This window comes from Lucilia sericata, unplaced genomic scaffold, assembly GCF_015586225.1.
Source record: "Lucilia sericata isolate MDLA Ls3-8-SP2 unplaced genomic scaffold, ASM1558622v1 Contig000128F_arrow, whole genome shotgun sequence".
NCBI classification, from domain to species: domain Eukaryota; kingdom Metazoa; phylum Arthropoda; class Insecta; order Diptera; family Calliphoridae; genus Lucilia; species Lucilia sericata.
In genome coordinates, this window is record NW_023994160.1 from 588,013 (window position 1) to 615,815 (window position 27,803).

At 30.4% G+C, this 27,803-nt stretch overlaps 1 protein-coding gene across 3 annotated transcripts in view; it reads right to left on the bottom strand.

Annotated features, from left to right (window-relative positions):
* LOC119600923 (acetylcholinesterase) overlaps nt 1-27,803 on the bottom strand; it is a 163,306-nt gene that overhangs the window by 117,123 nt on the left and 18,380 nt on the right. Inside the window, exon 2 of one of the 3 annotated variants that reach the window (XM_037951511.1) lies at nt 19,226-19,283. The exons of the other annotated variants lie outside the window; for them this stretch is intronic. The gene's annotated coding sequence lies outside the window, so the exon portion shown is untranslated. The remainder of the gene's footprint in view (nt 1-19,225; nt 19,284-27,803) is intronic. 3 annotated transcript variants of the gene reach the window in all.

Sequence of the window (27,803 nt, forward strand, 5' to 3'; positions counted from 1 at the left end):
GAAGTATGTAAATTTATTAGGGTGGCCTCTGTAGTATAAAGTGAAAATGAAAAATTTTGTCTATTTTTCAAGTTAAATATTTTGTTCCCAAAATTCTAATTGGGTTTATTGTTAAAAGTTAAATTCTACTTATTTTTTTTAGGATTACAAAAAATTAGTAACTCTTAAATATGCCTTTCTCTCCTAACCACCAATTTCTTTATTTTAATATTACCAAACAGTTTATTATGTTTAATGATAAAATCAACATTTTTTCCCCCTTTAATTGAATTGACTGGAAAATTTTTGGGTTTTAAGTGACGACATATATTAAGTTGTAGTTTCATGTTGTGTCACCATCATCGACAACAAAGTCGTCATCGTCATCATCATCATCACCATCATCATGCTTTTTAGCCATTATTTAATATGCAACATTGTTGGTTGCCATTATTTTGTTCATATTTGCTTTTTGTTGCTTGTGTGTAAACGAGTGATTTTATTATTATTTTATTACTGTCAGTATAGAAAATTGATTTATAGAACCAACAAAATAAATGCGTCATAAAAAAATAATTTGTTTATTTTTTTCTTTCCTTTTTCACATTTACAAGGAGGCATAGATAGACATTTGAAATTCTTGCACAAATACAGTGGAACTAATAGTAAGAACGACATTAAAGTAATTTTTGGTTTAAATTTTTGTATATATGGATAGAGTTTGTGTGTCTTTAGGGGTCGATTATTTCTTTATTTTATACATTATATCATATATCCTTTCATACAGAATTTCTAAGAGATTAAGAGGATGCATGAGCACCAATTCTCATGAGATTTGCTTATAATGAATTTCATAGGCAGTTAGGCATAATTTTTAAAAGATTTAAAATCAAATATTTATAGATTTTCAAAATTCCAAATTTGACCCAAAAAAGTGACTTTTTGCTTTTCACCAAAAATATTACTTTTAATCAAGATTTCAAAAATTTCACAAAAAATTTCGATTTGCAACGAAAAACTACCGATTTGATGAATACTTAAAATTTTGAAATATGTAAAAGTAGTTGGTTTATTTTTTGTTTTCTCTGTAACACTGTAATACTATTATTCTCTGTAATTACTTGTAGTAAAAATGACATAAGACACTTACAGACATGTAAGTTAAACAAGAGATTTTTACACCCTTCACCTTCGCCAGTAGGGTATAATATAAGTTTTTCATTCTTTTTGTAATTTTCTAAATATAATTTTTCAATCCTAATCTGAATCCTTAGTGATGTCCGTCTTTCTGTATGACTATCTGTCTTCCTATATGTCTGTTGAAATCAATTTTCAAAAGACCCAAGATTTCTTTGCGATCCAAATAAATTCTATTAGACATGCTTTCGAGAAGTTTCCTATTCAAAATCAGCAAAATCGGTTCAATTCGGTAGGGTCATCAAAGCTAGTTGTGCCACTTTTTGTAGAGATACGAGTATATTAAACATAATTATGAGCTCAAAAGCCCTATTAAGGGGGGTACGGTTGTATGGGGTCAGGCGATTTTAACCATTTTCAATAGGCTTCGTCCAAAAGAGGAGTATGTGCGAAATTTCATCAAATTATCTTGAAAATTTGATACAGACGTACGGATGGACAGACAGACGGACAGCTAAATCGACGCAGAAAGTTATTCTGAGCCGATTGGTATACACACTTTAAGGAGTATATGCTGGTGTTGGAACAATATTTTTTTGAGTTCACTGCGCGCATACATTCAGGTGGAGTCGAAGAGAATCCGTTTTAAACAGACCACTCCATTCGTCAGATGTACTGTTGTATAGTGCTAAATCCAATCTGTAGCCGTAAGAAATCTCAGGATTTCATTAAGCTTAAACCCAGATATCTAACCAAGTTAGATATTAATTAATTGCCAAGAAAAGTTCTCTATTGACACCTAGAGCAGGGAATTCGCAGAGAAGATGGAAGATCGTTTCTTGCTTTTCGCTATCTTTGCATTCATTCATTGAAGGGGAGCCCAAGCCGACTTGCATGTCTGCCTAGCACCCAGTGTCCTGTTATTACTGCATCAATTTAAAAGGTATCTTGTGCGTTTCTAATTGAAGGATGGTCACACTAACTTGACCCCTTTACATGTGTCTAGGTTATTCCACCTACTTTCAGCCTTCTGAAGAAAGAAGCTGAGGATACTGCTATTGATAAAACATAACGGAGTTGCTACTGAAACGATATTGGAGATATCAAGAGCAGATCCTGTTCTGGCAAGAGCATCTGTCTGTTCATTTCCATAATAGTCCCTATGGCCAGGATCCCAAACAGGGGTAATGTAAGACCCAGCTTTGACAGATCTTACTTGTATTGTCTGACTAATAGGGAAGTGGTAATATAAGAATTTAGTGAGAGAAGTTCCGCTTGATTATCAACAAAAAGTCCTATGTTACCGCGAATATTGAGGTCATGTAGTACCCTACAGGCTGATATATACTTACTCCAGCTTCTTCACAGAAGACACTAGAACCAACTTTAAAAACTATAACAAAGTCCGTGTGTGTGGTAATATAGTCTGATGGTTGGTTCAAGATTGGTGGTAATAGGCTTAAAACCTTAGCCTGTCTATATGTTCTTGATCTCCAACTTTCGAATGAGTTAGACCTCGCTGCACTGCAAGCAGATATGGCCATTATATGCAGATCTATAGATAGGATGTGCAATATAGTGTTCAGAGCTTCTGAAGGACTAGTTCTTAGAGCATGCTGATCTCAGAACTTTTTATAGGTGATCTACAACAAACTTCTTCTTAGCTGAAGTTCACCATATAAGAGATCTGTATATAAGAATACGACGTACCTAAGTACATCCATTTAACTATGTTGGGACTAAGTCCCCATTTCATTTCAAACATCTTACGACGGGTATAGTAGGAGACCGTTGACTTCTTGACTCTGTTCTGGATGTTGAGTTTCTATGATGATTTGGAGTATAAAATAATTTCTAGATATTAAGCATTGTTCGATAAGGCTTGGAGTCTTGGTCGGTGTAGGGTATAAAAATTGTTAGTTACATCGGAAATAAAGCAATATCCATACATATATGCTAAATTCCTAACTGATTAAGTTTTAGTCGACCATGCCCAACTAGACATTCTTACTTGGTTTTTAATATTTCAATTTTTTACAAATTCTTGTAAAAAATAATTTAATTACAATATTGTAAAATAATACATTATTTAAGTTTACAATAAAAGGTAAAAATAACTTGTAAACTTGTTAAGTATTGTTTTATATATATATTTTTTTTTTTTTTTTGTCACATATTCCTAAAATTATTGCAAATATACAACAAGTACATACTTATTTAATATTCCATTCATATAAATGTCTACAAAAACTTTTCATTTCTCCAATTGTTGTCAAAAGATTTATTTAAAATTTATAACAAAAAACCACAATAAAAAAATTCACAACAAATGATTTTCAGTTCCCAGCACGATGGCAAAATTTTTAAAAGAAAATTTCTAATATACAGGATATAGGAAACTCTCATATTTTTGTAGCTATTAAAAGGAATACAATAAAAATATTTTGAACAAAAATAATTGTTACAGTTTCCTTTTGGTCAACTTATTTCCTAGAAATGTAAATTTAAATTAAATTACTTAAACAATATTGTATTGATTGTCACCTTTATGTTAGTCCTTATACTTCTGTTCTTATCTCTTTGGTTCTTAAAAAATATTGTTCATAAAAAATATATTTTTTTTGAAAACATTAAGGATTTAATAGTTTCCAGTATTAAGTCAACACCGTGCATTTCATCCTCCTAGAACTGCAGGTTTTTAGAAGTGTGTGTGTGTGTGTGCGATCCCACAAAATTAAAGAAAATTTCAGTTTTTACACAAACATTAAGTTTTTACACTTAGTTTTAAGGCTAAATTTGTGTTATTTTTTCTTCCAAAGATTTATTTGTGTGTATATGATAAACTTAACAACATAAATCAACATTTGCAACACACATTAACATGTGAATATATTTACTAACACTGACACGTCTGCTGCACTCATACTCTGATAAATACTCGCTCGTATATAAAAAACATCAACATTTATCATACTTTGCAACGGTTGTAACAGTAAAGCTGAGTAAATCCTTTAACGGAACGTAACGAATCGTTAGTGTATATGAGAATTTCTGTTGAATATAGAAAGTGTGTATCGTATATAGATAACATCCATGCACATCGTTATGCTTAACTTTATATCACGTGTATTTCACTGTGGAATGGAATGGAGTGTATACAATTTCAATACAGGGATTTTGTTTGCAACATGCAGTTCACCAGCCAGGCATACATGGCAAACAGTGGAGAAGAAACGCAGAAAATTATTATAGATGACATCGAAGCAATACAGTGTCCCGGAAAATAGCCTTTTTCAGAATCTCATATAGGAGTACCTCTCAATCGATGCGTATTAATGTACTAAACACGAGGCAAATTTTAAATATATATATATTTTTAAATAAATAAATAATTATTTTTCCCGCTATGAGCTCAAAATTTCAAAATTTTTGACACCAATTTTGAAAAGATTGTAGAACATTTTTTCTGTACTGAAATCAAGATTTTCAGTCGTAGGTAGGGAACTAATTTAGTACAAAATTACGCGTCGTTCGAGAGCTATTCCTACAAAAGATGATTCCCGAGACACCCTAATTTCTCCTTTGACTCTGATCCCCATTTAAGACCCTATTCACCTATATAAGCAAAATATTGCGGTAATACCAATATCCTATTATGGGCCAATTTTGCTGATTTTAAATAGTGATCTTCTCGAAAAGACATCTAGTCTCAGATCTCGCAGATATCTGAGGTATTCTGGATACTGAGTTCAACCTATACATGGACATTTAACTACACCCGGGAACATTTTACTTTGATGATAGACCCCATCTTGGTGTGATTTCAATCCCAAGAAAAAGTGGTGCTACCAGTACATCTAGTCTGCCGTGACTATAAACTGGTGATGATCAAATCTATCCTTCGGAATGATTTACGACCCCATCTCAACATGTACTAGTTATTGGAAAAGTGCCTTCGGGGTGCACGTGGTGGCTGTGGTGGCTGTGGTTTGAACCCAAATTCGTGGGAAGAGAATGACTGATGCACAGTGAAATCTAGAATTCGGGATAAGCTCGGTGGTGAGTCATTTAAAAAGGCGAAAAAGACTTCGATATTCATATAAGTACATGAACAGATAGACAAACAGACGGCCAGACAGACAGACAAAGAAACAGACAGATAGATAGAAAGATGGAAGGACTAGAAACTTCAAAGGGTAGGGAAATTAAGTTGTAGAAATTTCAAATGGAATGAGAAACTTATATACATATACCCTTCTCACGAAAATCAGAATGTAAACACTCTTTCTAGTTGAACTTATCTATTTTCAATAATTGAGAAATATTTCAAACTTATTTCGTATATTTGAATACACATTCAAAATTCCTCTTAACTTTTACTTGTCACTGTACCCAAAAACCATTTACACACATAAGACAACATGACAACACGAAGAGAAATGCAATTTTAAATAACAACAGCTAAAAATAAACTTAACAACAACATAACAACTACAAATACACTTACACACATACAACTATACATAAAGGATAATGAAATCCCATTTAACTAAGTACGACCAAATGTGAATAAGCAAGTATTCGAACAAATTGCACAAAAATCTGTTTGTGTTAGTAGTCGCAACACAATTTCAAATGTAATAATGAAAGTGTCTGTTGTGTTATGTGTCCTTTAATGTGACTATATTGGTGTGTAAATCAAATTTTATATGTATGCAAGTGTGTGTGTGTACTGTTTGGGTGTGTTTATCTGTTTATGTTAAGTAATGCAATAAGTTGCCTGATTTTGTATGTTTGTATTGTAAAATGAAATGCCACTGGTTCCTTATATGTACGATTTTCTGCACATTTCTCTACACACATTAACAAACTGTGTAAAATTTTATTTTAGACAAATTTTCTGAATCCAAGAAGTTGTCATTCAGTTTTCTGTTGAAAAAGTTGGACAAAAATTTTAAAAAATTTATATATAGTATTTTTTCATTTAGGTTTTGTGCAATTAAAAGAATTGCATTTATAGTTTCAATTAAAATTCAATTTTTACTTGTTACTTTTCCCTCGTAAAATAAAATATTTTTGTAGAATTTTCGACTTGTTTTTGACAGTTTTCTTATTTGTAGAATTTTATAATTAATTAAAAGTTGTCACATGAAATATTTACAATTAACATAACATACATTATTATGATGTTTAGAGTTTAATCAGTTTAATTTAAAAATGAATAAGAAAATTATTATTATGATATTTTTTAAAATTAAAATAATTTATTAAAAATAACAGCTGCGTAGTAAGTTTTTTTTGTCGTTCTTATTATTTGATTATTTAATATTATTTCACTTTAAAATGAAATACCAGTTTAACTGTTGTTTTATTGTAATTTTTCCTTTCGTGACAATGTGTATTTTTATTGTGTTTTTTTCTTTATCCAATTGTTACATTCAAATTTACAAGTACTTATGTGACATTCTTATCCTTGTTCTAATTTTATATTGTTGATGCTGACACAGCTGCTGCTGTTGTTATTGTAGAAATAGCAAAAAAAAAACACAATTGCCTGCGGTAACTTTATGATGTTGTCTCTTCAGTTTATTTCAGTTGTTTTTATTTTTTGTTTTAACATTAGATTTAAATTGACAACAATGATGCAGATATTGCTGCTGTTGTTAAAAATATTGTTTTTAATGTTGTAGAAATGTTATTTTCCAAAAAAAAAAAATCGAGCGAAAATACAACAAAAATAAATAAAAAAAGTCAGGCATGGACTACAATATTGCTCATTTACTACAAGACTGGCATAATCCAAAATTCAAGTTTCTTAAACTGACGGTGTAAGAACCATGCATTTTATTATGGCCCTGTGGCCGCTGTGCAAAAAAGACATCATTTTCTCAGGCTCACAACTTGCAAATCGTTCGAAACTTCAATTTACTCTCTGAGGCAAAGTTATAGCAGAAGAACAAAAATTTTGAAAAAACTTCACCTTCAAGATCAAAATTGCAAAAAACTTTAAAAAAATCGACTTTATACGCGTTAAAAAATATTTCATGTGCTTGTCTAAAATAGGCGTATACTTAATATTTCTAATATCGTTAAATCATTAACACGTATACGTACAGGTGTCGTTAATAAGAGCGTACAAACATACATACATATGTATATACAAATGTATGTATTTCCATGACTTAAAAAATTACACACAGTGTTATTTATAGATTTTATAGTCGGGCATGGCCGACCATATGATACCCTACATCAATGATTATATTAAAAATTTTAATTATTTTCTTAAATAAAGTATTTAATTTCATTTTTACCTTAATTTAGAAATATTTTAAATGAGTTGTTATATGGGGGGCAGGCAGTTAATTTGGTCCTATACTTATAAATTTTGGTAGAGGGAATTACGTCTACATTAGTTATTTATGCAGAATATCATCATGATATTAGTATATGTAAGTGAATTTTGACCATCAAATCATTTTCTTTGTATGGGGAATAGGGTCAAATGAGACCCGATCATTACGAAAATCAGCAGTAGGTATCATTAAGACTTATATAAAACTAAGTTTTGCTGAGTTTTGAAGCAATACAAGACATTTAACATATTTATGAGCTCAAAAGCCCTATTCGGGGGGCACGGTTATATGGGCGCTATACGAAATAATGGATCGATTTTAACCAGACTTCATCCTTAGGTGAAAAGAAGAGTATGTATCGAATTTCATGAAATTATCTCGATAATTGTGACCTGTACAGTGCGCACAGGGTTTACATGGACACACAGACGGATGGTCAGACGGACATAGGTAAATCGACTCAGAAAGTGATTCTGAGCCTATTGATGGGACCAATATTTTTGGGTGTTATAAACATTAGCACAAACGTATAATACTATAGTGGTGTAGGGTATAAATAGTAAAATGTCATTTAACATTCAAAGATATTTTTCTCGAAATGACTTTTTTGAATTATGCTAGTTTTGAAGTAAATGAGCCATATGAATTAATATATATTTGGCATAACAAACTAACATAATACATACCTAAAATTTTTGTGACTTTTATTTTGTTATTATATCATAAGAACACACATACATATACATAAGTGCATGTGACAATATGCAGGATAATGGTGATGACGATATTTGCCATTACATTTTAATACAGTATAACTAACTAGTCTACGAGGGCACATTCAAAATTTATTTCACAAAAATTCCTTCTTTAAATAATATATAATACATTTAGTTATATTATCATGAAGAAATAAGCTTTATAAAATGATATTCAACAATATATCTAAATAATTTTTCAATTTAACCCTTCTATATACTTGCTATTTAGTTATAGTTGCTAATTCAACTACTTTCTAGTTAAAAATAACTTATGATAATTATTATTCTAGTGTTGATGCTGTTGACAATAATAATGATGTTTTTGTTGTTTTTGTTTTTCTTGCGACTTTAACGTAATAATCTCGTTTAAGGCATATAAATGTTTTATTACGTTTTAATGAAGCTGACCTCGGTAAATATTTTATTTAAAACTAGCTATACCCAGTGTGCTTTGCTACCCTAAAAGGAATATGTATAAATAAATACCAGATTTATTATATGTTACATATGAAAGATGTCAAGCAAATTATTGCAAGTTCGCCAGTTTCTATCTATCGCCAATTTCTATCTATTTACAAAAAATTTGAATAATATAAGAGTTTCCAAGATGCACGAAATTTTGTATTTAATTCATATATGTGGTGCCAAGCCCCCCATTGAAAGTCCGCCCGTTATTCTCTAAATGTTCACATGAATGTCAAAGTTCTTCATGTAAAATTTGAAGATTCTAGCTCTAATAGTTTCTCAGATATACGAATTTAATTCATGTGGGGGCTTCAAGCCCCCCGGATGAAAGTCCGCCCTTTTTCCTCCAAAATATTCAGATGATTATTAAAATAATTTGTTCAAAATTTGAAGAATCTAGTTCTATTAGTTTCCCAGTTAAACGAAATTTTGTATTTAATTCATATGGGAGGTACCAAGTAACCCATTGGAAGTCCGCCCGTTATACTCTAAATGTTCAGGTGAATGTCAAAGTTCTTCAAGTAAAATTTAATGATTCTAGCTCTAATTGTTTCTCAGATATACGAATTTTTCTATTTTATTAGAAATGAGAAATTAGATGAAAGTCCGCTCTTTTTTCCTTAAAAATGTTCAGATGAATATTAAAGTTCTTCGTGCAAAATTTTAAGAATTTAGTTCTATTAGTTTCCCAGATAAACGAATTTTTGTTTTTAATTAATATGGGAGGTGCCGCTCCTCTCATGGGTAGTCCGCCAATTTTTTACCCAAAATGTTTATATGGATGTTAAAGTTCTTTGTGCAAAATTTTAAGAATTTAGTTCTATTAGTTTCCCAGATAAACGAATTTTTGTATTTAATTAATATGGGAGGTGCCGCTCCCCTCATGGGTAGTCCGCCAATTTATTATCCAAAATGTTTATATGGATGTTAAAGTTCTTCGTGCTAAATTTTAAGAATTTAGTTCTATTAGTTTCCCAGATAAACGAATTTTTGTATTTAATTTATATGGGAGGTACCACGCCCCCTAATGCTAGTCCGCCTACTTTTTGTCCTAAATGATCATATTGACACTAAAGTGGCTCCGACAAAATTTGAGGACTCTAACTGTTATATTATCTAAAATATACGGATTTTATATTTTCTTAATGTGGGCGTGGCTCATCGCCCACTTGAAATTTCGAAATAAAAAGTAGCCTATTACCTATTCTAGACATGCAGGAATATGCTGTGAAAATTTCAAGAAAATCGGTTCAGCCGTTTAGTAGTCTATAACGTTCAAACATACAAACATACAAACAAACACACATTCATTTTTATATATATAGATAAGTATTAAGAAGTACTGGCACCAACAACAACAATAGAAAAATACTATGGAAAAAAATAAAAATAAAGAAATTTATTTATACCCTTAATTTCGTGTCAAGTGACCAAACTTTTAAAATTGCATCAAAGTTTGATAGTAGGCCAGATAAAAATTTTCAGCTCTATCGGTCAAGAACTGACGGACTTAGAGGAGGTCAAAAGTTGGACATTTTGGTCATACAGGGTTTTATTGAATTGGTCCTAGCAAAAATTGTCCAAAGGAGTTCAGATAGCTATTTCTTTTTCCAGAAAGCTTAGATAAAAGCTTCCTTAAAGTGCTATCTCAATTCCTTAAATCTATTTCAAATAATTTCTAGTGTTAATTATATGTAGAGAAAATACATTTAATAGAGAAAATATATATAGAAAATCATATTAAGTGGACCGTGAAGTATCCGACTATAGAAAAATATCGTTCTATACTTTACAATAGGTAAAGAGTATTTACTACTTTTTAACAACTAATAATACTGCAGCATCCCACAGCATATTTAATACTTTTAAAAAATGTTTAACTTTTGTTAAGTAATTGAATAGTTCACAAAGTAGGCTATTCCAAAAACTTGTCATTAGACAAGATTAAAGGCTAGTCTTTACACTTATAAAGAAAACTAGTCAAAAACTGGTTTATATACATGTCCATAGACTTATCCATAGGTTAGTTAATAGGCTAGTCAATAGAACAATTTATTGTCCATAGAGTTGTCAATAAACTTGTCTAAGCACCAGTCCATAAGGCAATAAATACATTATTTTGTAAACTAATCGTGGGTAACCTTTTGTAGGCAGGATTGGGGATTAATGATTACATTAAGTAATGCATTACATGTTCAACTACAATTGGTTATTGTTCAATTGCACATTACAAATTTCAATTACAAGTAATTGTATTTTGAAAAGATTCAATTATAAGGGAATAATGAAAGATTATTAAACTATATCAAGTCCAAACAAAGCTTAGATGTAAACTCCTAAGGCACATACATTAAAAAAAGTTTTATAAAATGTTAAACTGAAATTTTTAAATGCAAATGCAAAAGAGTGAGTGACACAAACTATTATTTCTATGGCAACACAGCAAAAATGTCTATGTCAAATTATGTAAAATATATATCTTTCTTGCATTTCTTAAACATTTATAATAAATTTCTTACCATGTTTATTATTTAGTAGAAGTCAGATCTAAACTAACGATAATATAACTGACTTTAAATAAAATTTTGAATTGTTATTAAAAACTTTAAATGTAAAAAAAGAAAACAACTTAAGTTATTTTACCTTGTTGCCAAAGATTTTATTCAAAAATAAAAGAAATAATGTTTTTGGGCTAAATAAATACTACGAACATAAAATATAATAAAACAAGAAATAATACCTTGTCTATTTTAGAATGGGTTTAGAAGAGAAAAAAAAAACTTGTAAGAAATGTATAAAATCTCAAGTGTTTTATATGCTTTGAGCGCTTTTCAACATCCGTAGTTTGTTTTATTCTATTGCATACTTTTTGTTGTTGTTGTTTTTTTTTTCTATGAATATTCTTCTAACTTGAGGGCAAACCTTAGGCGCGTTTACTAAGAATTGTTATAAGCAGTTGATGTTACAAAGAGATTTTTATTATTAACAGAGAACATTTCAGGGACTTAAATTGAGAAAAAAAATCCAATATTCTCACTTTTTACAATCAATTGTACTTACTCAGCAACTTACTATTCAATGACCAGTTCATACCATCTACATTACCATGAAGTATTCTAGTAATGACTTATATATCATCCTTTGCCTTTTTAGGCAAACAAAAATAAAGTTGTATATGTATGTGAAAAGTAACTAAGCAGTACTTTTGTGAGTACAACAGTGGTTTAAGAAACGCAAAACCCTAATTCGAATTCTTATAAAAAACACAATAACTTATATACCTATTTGTAATGACTTATTTAAGTCCCTATTTGTAAGCTAGCGTGGTAAATACTTGTTTCTTATAACATCACCTTGTTAAAATAATGAATTAAAATGTCAATGTGTAAGTAGTAAGTTTAACTCATTACTTTTCAATGTAAGTTTTTGTTGGGTCCTTATTATGTAATCAAACAGTATATACTTAGTAGTCAGTGAAAAGTATGTATTTTCATTAGATAAGAGAAAAACTAGTCAACCAGTATATATGACCCTGTTACGATTGCTGAATAATCCACATGTTGGGAATTAGGTGAAACTGTACATCTGTGTTGTTTATTTTTATTTTCCAATTATTTCGGATCAATAGAGAACAATCCTACTTAATCCTTTTCTTTGGGCGCAATCGAATTTTCAAGACACGGACGGACGGATGGAAGGACGGACACACAAATCTACATCATTTTATAATTTTCCAGACACAAAATGTGTACTTTCTGATGTCTACGGGCAATTTTGAATTATGGGCATAAAAACGTGATAACTTAAATATTACAGTTTTAAACAAACGAAACTAACAAATGTCATAGGTCAGAAACGTTATAATCTTGTTACTAAAGTAATAAATAAGCATAAAAATTTAAATATCTAGTATTTTTTGTTAAATTTTGACCTCCATATCTTCGCTATAGTAGATTAATATTTTTATTTTCGTATTTTTTTATCTCATTTTTTCGAAAGCAATTCTTTTTAATAATTTTCTGCTTCACACATGCAACACTGCTGTCGGATGTGAATTTAGACGAATTTAAATTTTACACAGAATTTTTGTTTCAACACACATCCATATGTATGTATGTGTCCATGTAATTATGTATTAGGATGGTTCAAGTTGTATAAAGAGAAAAAATTAAATGTCGTTGTTATCAACTGAAATAAAAGTTTTGTTTATTTAAGTTAATCTTTTTTTCAAAATTTTTATTCTGACCTCAATATTTTTAAGACTAGAACAAAAAATCATAATTAGTTATAATTTTTTTAGGTATTTATTGTTATTTTTCATATTTTTAATGACATTATGTTTTTTATTGAAAAATTATATTCCAATATTATTGGCACCAGCCTAATGCATAAATTTTATTTCACTTGTCATAAAATACAGCACGTGTAACTGACTTAAACTCTTTTTTTATACAGGAAAAATTATATCTACATACATATATACATACATACACACATACACATAGATACATATCTACTAAAATTTGTATGTATGTACATGTATATGTGCTTGCACGTAAATGAGTTTTTGTGCTAAAACGACTTAAAGGATTGTGTTTTTTTTTTTGTTTTTGTCTTGTTTCGTTATTTGTATAAATATCCTGTCGTTGTTGTTTGTTTTTAAGTAAATTTTAATCATTTTTGTTTGTTTACTTTAATATTCTGTTTCTTGTGTTTTCGTTTCTTTTTTTTATTATTTGTTGACTAAATTTGTTATAATTTTTTGTCGTTATTGTTGTTGTTGCTGTGTTTTTTTTTTTTTTCATTATTTCGGTTTTCTCTTATATACATACATAGATTTTCTTAAGGATGCATGACGACAGGCTTAAATGTTTTGAAAGTGTGTTAGTATGTTTAACATTTGCATGTTTATTTTTCAGGACTAAATGTCTGCACGAGTAAGAGAAGAAGTAGTTCTTGTAAAAGTAACCAGCGGGAATAAGGTAAGAATGTAATGTAAGAAGGCCTTATGGAAGAGCTAACATCAAAAAAGATTTGTCTTTCAATTTGTAATATATAAAAAAAATTGGTCATCTTCTTTTATATATATAAAAGAGTAGCGTTACTGACTGACTGATTCATCATCGCACAGCCCAAACGGCTAAACCTAGAATCATGAAATTTTGAGGGTGTATGTGTTTTTGTTTATGTAGATCCACTAAGGAGCGATTTTTGGAAATTTGTACATTTAGGGGTAAAAAAGGGAAAAAACGGGTAAAACAGGTTTTCTTAATTATCTTGCCTAATATTAGTGATACAAGGAAAATTTTAAATGTACATGTATCTACTCTTAAAATAAGCAGATAGGTATCTGATACTTTTTTGAAATTCGTACTTTTAAGGGGGGAAAATATGTAACAAAGGTGCTTTTAGTACCATTTTTGGCTCTTTATGACTTTTTAATTAATAAAAAAAATAAAATTTTTGTAAATATTTTGTATATATCTCCCAAAATTAGGAGACACCTGTTTCGTACTTTTTTAGAATTCAGTCCTTTTTTTGATGTAAAAGGGAGAAAACTGTATTTTTGGTACTTTTTTAGCACATTAAGAAAACTTTCTATTTATTGAAGTATTCCTATGAAATTACGGACTTACTCTGCAATATTTGTTGAAACAAAATTTTTGCTATTTCACTGGGGAAAAAGTACCAAAAAGGGGAAAAAACGGGATATATAATTTTATTCAAACTCATTGAGCCAATTTTTATAAAATTTGAAAAAAGTAGTTTATTTACTCACACAAAATAAGCTATTGGTATATTATTTTGGAATTCGAGAACAAAGGCCTATGTAGGACCAAATTGGAGTAAATTGTTTGGTACTTTTTGAAAGCACAATTTTTCTGGAACAAATGAATGCAGATTTGAATCGTTTGAGTTTTATCTGTGATATATAGATTTAAATACGGAAAATTTTTTAAACTTAATTCTCAAAAAAGTATATTTCTAAGCGAAATGGGGAAAAATTGTACTATTTTTATTAGTACTTACCCCTAAGGTAGAATTAGTAACACTTTTGGTACTTTTTCTTTATTCAAACGATACTCTTTGTATGTTCTATCATATGAATTCAAAACACATGATTATTAAACGTACACGGTCCTGATTGAATAAGATTCTTTAAGAGAGAACTTTTTAGTACTTTATATCTCATATATGGTACTTTTTGAATTTTCTAAAATATTTAATCTAGGATCATAAATTTTAACATACATGGTCTTGACTGAATAATATTCTGTAAGTGGGAACTCTTTGCAACTTTTCCATTCTTCAAATGGTACTTTTTGGATTCTCTATAATGGTTAACCGGAACACATGACACACGGTCCTCACATGAGAATTTATTGAGAGAGATTTTTGAACTTTTTCGTTTATCCGATGGTACTTTTTGATATTTTTACGATATTGGACATAGAACTATAAAATTTAAAATGTAGGAACCTTAGTGAATGAGAATCTACTAAAAGAGACTTTTGGTACTTTTTCATTCATAAAATTATATTTTTTGAATTGAATATAATATTGAACACAGAAATATAAACTTTTTGATGAAATGATAATCTCTAAGAGGTATTTTACAGTACTTTTTTTCAAATTGTACTTTCGAAATTTTCTATAATGTGCTAAACGAATGAAACTAAAAACAAGAACGTAAAAAACTGAAAATTTTTAATAAATTTTAATTTTCTATTAAAGTACACAAAATTTTTTATATATTTAATTTTGGTTATGGTAGCGAAGCACCCAGGGTGTGCTAGTAGACCTATAAAAGTATATACATATACTCTGGGTCCTAATAGGATTCCAAGAGTATCTAGTGGTTAATTCAAAATATATTGAATTATTACCAAAATTAACTATAGAATAAAAATAAAACTGATGTTTTGACAAACTAATCAAAGGCCTGTTAATTTAAGGCCTAATCATCTTAATTCCATCGTTAATGTCCTTCACTGTATTTATTCGTAGTAAAATGCTTCACTCTTTTCGTTTACTTTTTCACAACATAGACAAATAGAAATGTAATATTTTTTTATATTCCTCAAATTTCTGACAATTTTTCTCATGTTTTGTAAAGTGAATCCCTTGCAGAATAACATGAAAATCCCCTTCAACAAAAAGAAATAAGAGAAGAAAAGGTTTTTATTTTATCCGGTTGTATATTTGATCTACATTTTATTTTTGTTTGAATTATTTGTTTGAGTAAGTAGTAAATTTCTTTAATTTTTTTTTTTATTTTCTTAGGGTTGTTTTAACCATAAATAGGCCATTTTTTGATTGCATAATGATGTTTATAAAACATGATATTATTGTTGACTACTTTAATTTTGTATTCTTTATTTTTTTGCGGGGGGTTAATACAAAATTTGTTTTAGATGTTTTTAAGAGTACATTTTTATTGTTGAAACTTTTTTTTTAAACTTTAAGAACTTATTAAGAGGAAAAACTCAATATTTAATTATTTCTTTTAAGTAACAAGATTTCTTTATTTACATGATAAAATTTTTCGCCCTAACAGTGATTTAAAAAATTGAATTAAAACTGCAGGTGCGCTAGATTTGCGTTCTCTTTTTCCTAGTAAATCACTTATTTAGCAAAACAATTTTTGGAATTTTAAAATTTCTTATAATTTTAATATGAAATGTTTGGCATTCATTTGAATTCTTGGTTTATAATAAAGGCTTTTACACCAACTTAGCAGTCATTTAAAACGAAAGGATATTCTTATTAAACTTGTCTTTCTTATAAACATCACCTTCGCGAGAAGGCAATATGTACATTAGGGTCGCCTCAAAATTCAAGTTGCTGTATAATATAAGAAATTTTAGTATGATATGAAAGAACTCTGAACTTGAAAGCGCCTATCAATGATCTCCCATATCATATTAAAATATCCTTTCATTCCTTTGCGTGAAAGATTAAAAAATCGTAAGAAAAAAAATATTTTTATCCTTTGATCGAGAACAAAAATTTTAAGAAACGGTGCCTTAGTATGAATCAAGTTTTCATTTTCGGTGAGAACATCAGTTCCAGATTTTTGTCTTTATTAACAATTTGTTGAAGTTAAAGTTATTTTAGCAGAATTTCATAGTGATACTAGTGTTTATAAGTGAATTATTGACCTTTAAGTCATTTTCTGTAGGTGACTTTTTATGGGGATAGGTAGAGATACAAAAACATTTAACATAATAATGCCCTCACAAGTTCTATTCGGGAGGTACCGTTGTATGGGGACTAAGTGAAATAGTGGACCGATTTCAATAATTACAATATGTGGAGAAAAGGGTATGTATGTGTCAAATATCATCAAATGATCTTGAAAATTGCGATCTGTAGCATTCGTACAAACAGACAAGAATGTATGAGTGCTTTACGTGAACACCTGCCTTATTCCACGGTGGTCTTTTCCATCTACTGTCTAGACTTGAGAATAGTTTACCACGCGTCCCCGAGCGATTTCAATGAATAACACTCAGGTGGGAATTTTTGTATATGGTTCTGCCCGCCCATGTACAAGCACTTTGCTGAAGTTCGAGAGCTATCTTATCTCTTGCCAAGAGATCACGTTGTGGAATGACAAGTAGCACAATGCTACCCCGATGGGCGGAGAAGTGCCGGACGAATCAGAAAAGAGGATTCAACGGAACTCCAACAAACGCACCTAATGATTCCATAATCTCGAGGTGAAACCGAGAGGGACCATCATATACATACGTTGTCATGAGCGGCGCCGTAGCGTCTCTATCCTCTAGTGATCCGCTCAGTCGCACAAGCACATCACAAGGCTCTGTTGCTTCGGCAGCAGTACCTAGAAAAGTATTTGGTAGTCCGAAATACCCAGCCAATAGATCAGGATCCATCTGTATGTCGTGATAATGAGACAAAGAATGTAGGAATTTCAAACAAACCCAATAATAGCCCCGACAAGTTGAGTGGTAAGCCTCAACCATTAGTCACGTAACATGTAACAATATACATCCTGTTGAGATTGCAACAGCACCGAGAACTTCCCTGAAATGCTAGTCACCCGTCAGGCAAAGTAGATTTTCCCGAAATTTCACCAATTTACATCAGTTTTATTCTCAGATCATACCTTAAAATTCCTCAACCTATACTGGCATTAAACCACAGACACTACGTATATCCCGAAGGAACCAACTAACCAACCAGGACAAAGTCCTGCGGGCAACTGGCCCCCGGAGTACCAGATTATCTGGCGCTCTGATTCGGCCGCATGTCAAATTATACCAATTAAAGGCCGAGAATATATTTGATCGTCAACACTTTAAAGCCCCACAGACTATTGATAGCACCTCTTTTCCCCGGGAATTGTAATAACATCAAGATGGAGGTTCCACCAAGGTAACATGCCCCCGGGGAAAGGACACACATACAGACGGACATAGTTTAATCGGCTCAGAAAGTCAGCACAAATGTAATATCCTCCCCACTATAACGGGGTAGGGTATAACAAGTTTAGCAAATTCACTCTGATTGCATCGACATCAACATGGGATAGATGGTTCGTTTTGGAGACCAAGAATTAAAGCCATTACTCCATAAAGATTGTTCTCAATGTCAATAAGTGTTTACAAAATCATTGGGAGCTACTCAAGTTGCAAATTAATACCGGCAGACCTTGAAAGTGGATTTTGTATGCTGCTTGAAAAGAAAATTATGTTTTTACCGAATCATTACTTGCGATGAAAAATGGATCTAAATATTATGACAACCCGAAGTCTAAGATATCATCTACAATGCCCGTTGAAGTTAATATCCATGGCGCTAAGGTACTGTTGGTGGAATCAAATATGATCCGTTTATTACAGAGAACCTATACTGAATGCAACTGATTCGTTTGGTGCCCCGTTCTACGTCTATTATTTATTCAATCTATGCTGAAACCTTCCCTACTTCACTTCAGAACAGGCTGTTCGAAATTGATTCAGAATCTCCATATGTTGCCAGATCTAAAAATATGAAGAGGTGTATATAACATCCAGCATTCGTTATATGTTTGTTCACACGTTTATCTTATGTAGTAAATTCCCTTTGTTCATTTATATTTTTTTTAATTATTTTCCTGAAAGACAGCTGCATCTTTACATAAATAGAAGTACATATATATTTATTTCACTTTTGATTATAGTCCTGTTTTTTTTATTTTATTTTTTAATTTTTTCCCGCAAGAATAATTTCTTTTATATTTATTCACCTGTCACATTTAAAACTTTTCATACATTTCTTAATGTAACAAGGCCGTCGTTTTATTCTCTTTCGACAAGGCCTATGCAGAAAATAATATTTTGTGGGAATTTATTTTTATTACGTGATGTATATGTATATTAAAAAATTTATATTTATATAAAATAAGGATCAATCTATAATAACACAAGGACGAAATATACTTTGAGGGCGGTTATATAAGAGTCGGAATTATACGCACATAAAACTAAATATTTAATTTTTAAACTTTAAATCTTTAATTACCTTATTCTTATGTTATGCAAGTAAAAATATTTGCTTTAAAAGTATTTCTTATAATTACCTGAAAAGAAAGAAGAAAAAAACACAAACTATTGTTATTATTTACGAACTTTAGCATAATTTAAATTCAAAAAAACAAAAATAAATTGTTATAACAAAAAAAACAGCTTTACATACTTTTAATAATGGTTTACAATTATTTTTAACTTTAATATTTTACCCCAAAATATAAAAATCTACTTCATATACCTTCCCCCCTCCAAAAAATGAAAAAAAACAATGAAAGAAAATAATAACAATGGAAAATAAAAAAATATGAAAAATTGTTTATTGGTTGAATTAAGCACTGGAACGACCTTTCTAAGAAAGTTTAAATAAAAGTGATGCGCTCCCACTTACGACCTTTTAAACAAGCAATTGCCAAGAATTGTGGGGAAAAACAAAAAAAATGTATTTTTTTTTTCTTGTGTTTTTTGTTTTACTCTTAAGGATCTACTTGTCAGGGTGTTAGAGAAAGAGGCTAACAACAAAAACAATACATAAAAATGATGAAAAATTATTTAATGCTATACACATACTACACTTAGGGATGTGTGTGTGTGTGTCAGTCAGTGTTTGAAAAGAAGAAGTAGAAAATATTAATATTAAAATATGCGCATAAAACATATTTTATTTTTCCCGGAAAACATCAACTTAATATATTTCTTTAATATCATATATATATGGTTATTAGGGTGGCCCCGTTTTGTAGAGAGAACAAATAAGTTACTGATGTTTCCACCGAAAATGAAAACTTGGTTCATTCTAGGATAACATTTACCAAAATGCTTAACCTGGGGTCAATATTTGTTGAGCTGGATCTAAGGATGAAAAGGTCCTTTTAAAGTTGTTTATAATTTTTCATATTTTACTCCAGGGAATGATGTGAAATGTTGATATCATTTGAAATTTTCTTTCTATTTTCTGTAGGAAGTTTGGAAAAAGTCATAAAAACATCAAAATAGGACCTTTTTTTTCTTTGATCCTGCTCACCAAATATTAAAGTCAGGAACAAACAATTCGGGAAATGTTACCTTAGAATGAACTAAATTTTCCTTTTCCTCAACTTCTATTTTAAGATCTCCCTAATGTACATATGTATATACAAAATCATATACACATGTATGTATATTAATTTGGATATGTTTTTTTTTTCTACGTTTCTCTGTGAAAATGAAACGGCCGGGAAAAAATTACAAATAATAAAATACTTCTTTTTTTTCCTTTTGTTACTTACTTACGTTTTAGTACACAACAACAATAAAATAAAGAAATCGATAAGGAAACATGAAAACAGAACAAAAAAAAAACTCATAAAATAAAGACATAAAGGACTCTATATCTACAATACGGCCATATTACAGACATTTTTCGATATAAAATTTATTAAAACAAACACATTAGAAGTGTCTTCATTTGTAATAAAAGAGTCAAGAAATGTATTCGTTTAATATCGCAAATTTACTGATATGAAAAATTTATATAAATAGAGACTTTATTGAAAATTTCTAATAACTAACACAGGCCAACGAAATGAAGTTTTGTAAAAACTTTTGAAACAAAATCGTCTGATTTTTAGCTGCTGAAACTGTATCTGATATCTGTTGTTCTCTGTCACTCACAATTTTCTCGCAAAATATCGTTAAATATTTAGTTCATATATTAAGGACATTTTATATAATTAAAAATATATGAACGTTTAAGGGTTAATTTTGAATTTTTCATTGTCATCATAAAAGCGGGTCCTCATTATATATTTTTCCTTAGTTTCATTTAAATCGGTTGAAAACAACATAATATTTCATTATGGTATCATGAACATTTTCCAATATTGCAAAGCTTGAACTTGACCTTCTAGCTGTTATACATATATTCCCAGATTTACGACTCTATTTCTAGTAAAATTTTTCTTAAACCAAATATTCGTATTGATTTTAAAACTACTTATGCTATAGTTGAGATCTCAGTAGTTCATATGGATGTGAAAGTTGTTCTTGTAAAATTTGACGATTCTATCTATAATAGATTCTCAGATACTAAACTAAATTCATATGCGAGGCATCATGCTCTCTATTGGTAATCCGCCAATTTATTACACTAATGTTCACATGGATGTCAAAGTTGTTCTTGTAAAATTTGAAGATTCTATCTATAATAGATTCTGAGATATACGAATTTTTGTACGTAATTAATAAAGGTGGTATCACAGCCCCTATTGCAAATCCGCCAATTTATTACACAAATGTTCACATACAAGTCTAAATTTTACTTGCAAAATTAGAGGATTCTAACTCTAATAGTTTCCCAAATATACGAATTTTGTAATTAATTCACATGGGGGTAACTGGCCCCCATTGCATTATTACTAAAGTGGCTCTCACAAAATTTGCGAATTCAAACTTATATATTTTCAAAGAAATACTAATTCAATACTTTTTTTTTCTATATATGAAATGCCACGCCCACTATACCCACTCCGCCCATTTTGCCAACAGTAGTTGTTCATTTGGATGAAAACAGTTTTCCATACAAAATTTGAGAACTCTAGCTTACTCATTACTTACTATGTATGTGGGCGTGGCACTTTGTCTATACAAAGGTACTATCAAAATTTCAAGAAAATCCTTTCAGACTTATATATATAAATGTGGGCAATTTCATGTCAAGTGACCCAACTCAAAAAATCGATTTTGACGAAATTTGCACCAAGGTTAGTACTATTGGATATTTTCAGCCTTATCGGTCAAGAACTGCCGGACTTAGAGGGAGTCAAAGTTGGACATTTTGGTCATATAAGGTTTTATTTAAAAGAATGTAACTTTTGACCTATTGGTCCTAGCAAAAATTGTCCAAAGGAGTTCAGATAGCTATTTCTTTTCCAATTTTTGTTATAATTTTTTTATTTTAACTCAAGAAATCAATAAAATGAAAATAAAATTTAACAAAAATTATTGAAAACTCTAATTTTAAAAAAATTTTCTTCAGAATTGTAAAATTAAAAAAATAGAAATTATTTCGTAAAATTTCAAAAAAATTTAAAAATTTTCGAAATTTTTAAATAAATAAGAACTTTAAAATCTCCGAAAAATCTACACACACCTATACATACAAAAATATGCAGACAAAAAGAAAAACAATTTTTCCCGCAGTAAAATCAAATAAATATTATCTATCGAAGTTGCTGTATTTTTTTTTCATAATATGGCTGTTGTTAACAATATCATTGTTTATTTGTAAAACATTTGTTTATATGTATATCTAAATGTATGATTGTATGTATAATATGTAGGATTTTTTTATTGTATTTCTAACATTACTAGACAACATTTGTAAATGTCTTTTTTCCATACTTTTTATCTCTCTATTTTTTTTTTTTTTGTTTTTTTTTGGTAAATGTGTTGATAAATTGTTGTCTTTTATTCGTGTGTTTTTATTATTTTCAATGTTTGTATTCGACTTAGTTACATACATACACACACATGAGGAGACTTACACATGTTTAATAGTAAGGCACCAAAAAGAAAATAATACACCAAATAGCGAAAATTATGATGTATGTATTTTGTTAAAGGAAAATTCCAGAAAATTAAAATTTAATTCACTTGTTTATGTTGTTGTAAAACATATATAAATATTTAGCTGAAATCTATAGCTTTGGGACTAACCTAATATATACATGCTTAAGTATGTTTATTATGTTTGTCCTTTAGACAGAAGATAGCTAAATAAAAATAGAGTAACAGAAAATAATTCCTACCAACCATTCATAGCTAAGTTTAACATTATATCACCCATAATAAGATTTCTAGTTATCAATTGAAAGCTTCGTTCGAATTTTCCATAAATCTAAGGTAATTATTATATAAAAGTTCTGTAGTTGATATTATGTGTTTCACTTCTTCTTGTATTGCTTTTAATATCTATAAAATAATTTTTCATTTATTACATTTTACTTCTGTTATTTGTCTATTTTTCAAAGCAAACAAATAAAAATTATATATGAATGTCATACACTTCATCTGCAAAAGGTAAACAAATATGTATGTATGTGTGTGTGTGTGTATATGTTTTGTTTTATTTTCCACCATTTCAAAATGATGCTAGCAAAGTATAAGATTTCATAAACATTTCAAATATTTTGAAGTATTTTTTTATGTGAATTTTTATGAATATAAGAAGAAATAACCTTGAAATTTTAATAAGACAAATTTTTCATTTTTTGTTTTATTTTTTATTTTTTTGTAAATAGAATACTACAACAGTATGTCATGTTTTTTACGTATGATTAATATATTTATTTCATTGCATTACCACTCGTGTTCCTACTATGCGTATGAGTGTTATTTAATTATGTATGTTGATTTTTTTTGTGTAGGTTTTATTAGTTAAGAGTATTTATTTCAAATGAAATTGTATAACTTTATAAATGATTTTAATGGGGTTATATCCATATAAAAGATGATGTTAATTGCTGGTCCTACTGCATGGGAAATTTTCAAATATTTCTAATTAGAAAGACATCACACGGGCCAACGATGAAAATACCTTTAAAAGAAATTTTATTAATTCTAGAATAATTTGATGTGCTGACCCCGTGAATACTTATAAATTATAGTTTATTAAATTCTTCAATTTTGCAAAAGACTATTGACCTTCTCTGCCTTTTGACTTAAACTTTAAGTTATAACAAGTAAGAGTGTTATATTCGACTATGCCGAATCTTATATGCCCACCATCAAACACTCTCTAGCTCATTCCGTTCGGACTCTAACGTGCTTTCAACAGACAGACGGACAGACAGACAGACATGGCAAGATCGTCTTGGAACTTAATAAAGGCCCAGAATATATATACTTTTGTGGGTCTATGATTAATATTTCGATGTGTTACAAACGGAATGACAAAATCAATATACTCCCCATCTTTTTTGATGGTGGGAATAAAAATACATTCTGGAAAAATTTAGGGCGATAGGACTACGTTAACTGGTGGCGCCACGGCTCTGAAGTGGAAAATGGTTTTCGCAAAAATTTTACCACTTAATTTAATATAGTTAATTTAATTTATATTTTTAGATTTTAACAGCAAATAATTGGAATATATATATATATATATATATATATATATATATATATATATATATATATATATATATATATATATATATATATATATATATATATATATATATATATATATATATATATATATATATATATATATATATGTATATATATATAATTATCCTTCCAATAAGATATAAAACATAAAAATCGATATAAAAAAAAAAGTGCAAAAGTTATTACAAATTCCACCGACATATTTCAAAAAAATTAAAACATTTTGGGAAATATTATAATAAAATCATAGGTTAGGTAAGGTTGATAGGAGGATGTGTACACATCAAATCAGAAGAAATACACCTAGGCCACTATTGGGCCTGTTGCTCCTTTTCTGCTAAGAATTTTCAATCAGTGTTAGTCAGAAATGTTGATAATTGGATCTAAATTCGAAGAATGGCTGACAGTGGCAAAGAAAGTACTCCAGAGTTTCACTGTACTCTCCACATGCTCTACATACGTGCAATTCTGTATAGATGTTCTTGTAATCCTGCGTGTCCACTCGGAATACGTACGATTATACTAACCTCAGACTTGCTCATTTTGAGGAGATTTCTCGTCTTAATTGGGAAACCCCTCAGGCGACAGTTTCAAAACTCCAGTTTCAAAATTTTAACAATTTTGCTAAGCAAATTATAAATATTTGAAAAAAACTCCATGTAATTTATGGACAACAGGCAAGGGAATAAAATAAGTAAAGAATAAGGTCGATATCTCTCACAGATTAGCGGTACCTGCGATTTGAATTTTGAGAATTTCGAAGAAAAATTTTAAAAAATATTTCAAATAAATAAAGAAATTATCAAAAACTTCGTATAATTAGAGGAATATTTAAAAAAGTTTACGTTTCTGAAATGTTGGATGTATAACTTAAAAATTATCGATTCAAGCAAAGAAGGAAAATTCCTGAAAACGTTGAAACAATTATATTATTTTCAAATATTTAGTTCCATCACCATAACTTTAATAACTTTTTTTCAAAATTTAAAATTTATCAAAGAAAAAAATATTGTCTTAAGTAAAAGTAATCATAAAAAATTAAATGTTTATGAATATTATTACACTACTAACCTTACGACCCGACTTTAAAACTCATTTCGAAAATTTTAAGTTCATTTTATAGAAGAAAATTCAATTTATTTCCTTTCATACGAGCCAACGTATGATTAATATAAATTTATTATACTTGCACTCGCACCACTCTGCGTATAAGTGATATTTAATTATATCATTTAGCTGATGTGATTTATATGCATATTAAACAAATGTCTATTAGCATGGCCAGCAAATAAAGTATATGGGTACCACCTAATGAATAGGAGTACGAGTTGATGATGTGTGGTGAGTCATAATAATTATGCAAAAACATGTTCCTCTTCATTAATTAATATGTTTCCCTTTTAACCTCACTCAATTTAATAATCATATTAGGTTAGGTTAGGTTAGGTTGATAGGAGGATGTATACTACATCAAATCCGAAGAAATACACCTAGGCCACTATCGGGCCTGTTGTGCGCTCCAATTCAAGAAAAAAAAAAAAAAAAAAAAAAAAAAAAAAAAAAAATTGTTTACTGAATGTTCAGAAACTCAGTTTCCTGGACGTAATTCCTAAGAATCTTCCAATCGGTGTTGGTTAAGAATGTTATTTCCGGAATAACATCACTTCCAAGATACTTGGATCTAACTTCGACGAATGCCTGACAATGGCAAAGAAAGTGCTCCAGAGTTTCGCTGTCCTCTCCACATGCTCTACATTCGTCTGAATTCGCACGTCCAATTTTGTATAGATGTGCTCGTAATCCTGTGTGTCCACTGAGAATACGTACCATCATACTAACCTCAGACTTGCTCATTTTGAGAAGATTTCTCGTCTTGCTCTCATCAGGGTCACCCCATAGAATCTTTGTGGTTCTACCCACCGTTTCATTATTCCAAGAGGCCTTATGGGATTCTCTCATCCATATTTTTAATTCAGCTTTTGTTGCGTCGAATGGTTTTGCGTTTGTCAGGTTAACTACATCGAGCTCCCTTCCCTTTAAAGCTATTACATTCGCCCTTTCGTTGCCGATTACTCCCGAGTGGCCTGGTACCCATATGATGTGAACCTTACCTCTGGGAGAGTATTCAGTTAAAGCTTTCTTACAATCCAATACGGTCTTAGATTTAATTCTATCACCTGATATCGCACAAATTGCCTTCTGGCTGTCGGTAAATATATTAAGCCCTGTGGGCGCCATATTTATTCTAATCCAATTTACACATTCCGTTATTGCTCGTACTTCTGCCTGGAAGCTTGTGTTATGATTAGGTAAACGGTGGTATATTTCTGTTTCTGGGTCTTCAATATAGAACCCCAGACCCACTTTGTCCCCTAATTTAGAGCCATCCGTGTAGCAACGGATTCCTACTGGTATTTGCTCTAATGTTCCGCTTGACCAAGACATTCTATCTGGGATTAGCGTTTCAAAGTTTCCGACATATTCAGTGTCTGGTATGCGATCAGGCACGTCCGATGAATGTGTATAACCTTCCAATGTGTCCAGTATACATTGATGACGTGTCCTATAACCGTTTTTGGCCAGTTCGCCTAAAGTAAAGAGCCGTTCGGCTGTAAGCGCCGCCTCATATCTTATATATGTTTCAATGGGTGGAATATCTAGCAACGTTTCCAGAGCCTTGGTTGAAGTAGTACACATGGCACCACTTATACCCAAGCAGCATGTACGCTGAACTCCCTGTAGTAGTTTGATATTACACTTTTTGTCCAAAGCAGTCCACCAGATTATTGAAGCATAAGCTAGAATTGGTCTAATTACACTTTTATAAAGCCAATTTGTCATAGTAGGACTAAGACCCCATTTCATGCCTATGGTTCTCCTACATATCGCCCAGCACCGATGTGCCTTGTTGATCCTATCCTCTATGTGGTGTCTCCATTTTAATTTCCGGTCAAGTATTACACCTAAGTACTTAACTTTGTCTGTCACCGGTATCTTCTTGCCCAAGAAGCAAGGTTCAGTATATGTAGAAATTTTTGTCTTTCTTGTGAAAAGACAGATTTCCGTCTTCGCCGGGTTAACATTGAGGCCTCTCGGTTGAGCCCAGCTCAAGGCCGTATTCAGAGCCTCCTCAGCTCTTCTACACAAGTAATTTGGATCCTTTCCCTTTAAAAGTATTACGACATCGTCTGCATAGCAGACAGGTCTAAGTCCTTTCTCGGTTAGGGTCCTTAGGAGGCTATTAATCGTGGTGACCCAGAGTAAAGGTGACAAAATGCCACCCTGTGGTATACCGCGAAATACCTTTTTCCTGATAGTTATATCGTACATCTCGCAGCTTATCCATCTGTTCCTTAGCATGTAGTTGATCCAGTTACGGAGCACCCGGTCAACATAAAACTGGTCTAGGGATTGGATAAGGG